The sequence below is a fragment of the Lactuca sativa genome, chromosome 4, assembly GCF_002870075.4.
Source record: "Lactuca sativa cultivar Salinas chromosome 4, Lsat_Salinas_v11, whole genome shotgun sequence".
NCBI lineage: Eukaryota > Viridiplantae > Streptophyta > Magnoliopsida > Asterales > Asteraceae > Lactuca > Lactuca sativa.
This window is the reverse complement of record NC_056626.2, coordinates 26,519,463-26,520,506: the sequence shown is the minus strand read 5'-3', so window position 1 is coordinate 26,520,506 and position 1,044 is coordinate 26,519,463. Positions and strand designations below refer to the sequence as shown.

The following is a 1,044-nucleotide window of genomic DNA, read 5'->3' as shown; positions in this document are numbered from 1 at the left end:
AAAATTCAAGAAGATATCGAATACGAGACCGAGGAAGAAGAAGAACCCACATTCGAGCACGACTCCGAGTTTGAAGACGATTTAGTCATCACTATGGCTAATATCGATGAAGTCCCCATGGGGGAATGGAAGAAGAGGATGCGCGATGACACCGGCCCAGGACTTGTGCAGCCCGCAATTCCCGCGACCGCCACTTTCAAACTAAAAGGCCATATTCTCGCTCAACTCAAGGAGATCCTTTTTTATGGGAAGGATCACGAAGACGCCTACAAACACTTGGACGAAGTGAATGATGTGGCCGACTACTTTAATGTACCGAATGTCCCCCGCGAGACCCAACTTCTTCGTATGCTCCCAGTCACGTTCAAAGGAGCTGCAAAGGATTGGTTAAAGTCACTTCCTCCCGGATCAGTCACCACATGGGCCAAGATGAAAGAGGAGTTCATTGATCACTTTTGTCCGCCCTCCAAAATAGCCAAGCTAAAGAAAGCAATTGCCAACTTCGAGCAACAGCCCAGAGAGTCTCTTTATGAAGCATGGGAAAGATACAAGAGTTTGCTTAGAAATTTCCCACATCACGACCTCAATAGCCAACAAGAGGTCTCCATCTTCTATGATGGAGTCAATGTCACCACAAGGCAATTGCTAGATTCTCATGGTTCGCTCACGAAGAAGGCGCCCCCGATAATTAAAGAATTAATTGAAGAATTCTCTAAGCACTCTAGAGAATACCACAATCCGAGAAACGAAGTAAGTCGGGGAGTAGTGAACGCGGCAAATGATAGCATAGCGGCGGTGATAGCTAAGCTTGATAGTCTCGATAGAAGAATGAAAAAAATGGATCAAACAATCCATGCTATGAGGGTGGGATGTGAAAATTGTAGAGGGCCCCATCTCACCAAAGATTGTGATGTGGATGAGAATGGAAATAAGAAAGCTCAAGTCTTCTATTCAAGTGGCGATCGATACGACAAAAATTGGCGAAAACCTAAGAAGGAATGGCTCCCATACGAAGAGTATAAGAAGGCTAAGGAGGAAAAATAC

At 45.2% G+C, this 1,044-nt stretch overlaps 1 non-coding gene across 1 annotated transcript; it reads right to left on the bottom strand.

Moving 5' to 3' along the window:
- Positions 1-477: 477 nt before the first annotated feature.
- LOC111881118 (small nucleolar RNA R71) lies at positions 478-584 on the bottom strand. The gene has a single exon (XR_002846674.2). It is a non-coding gene; the product is annotated as a small nucleolar RNA R71 (small nucleolar RNA).
- Between the last annotated feature and the right edge of the window lie 460 nt (positions 585-1,044).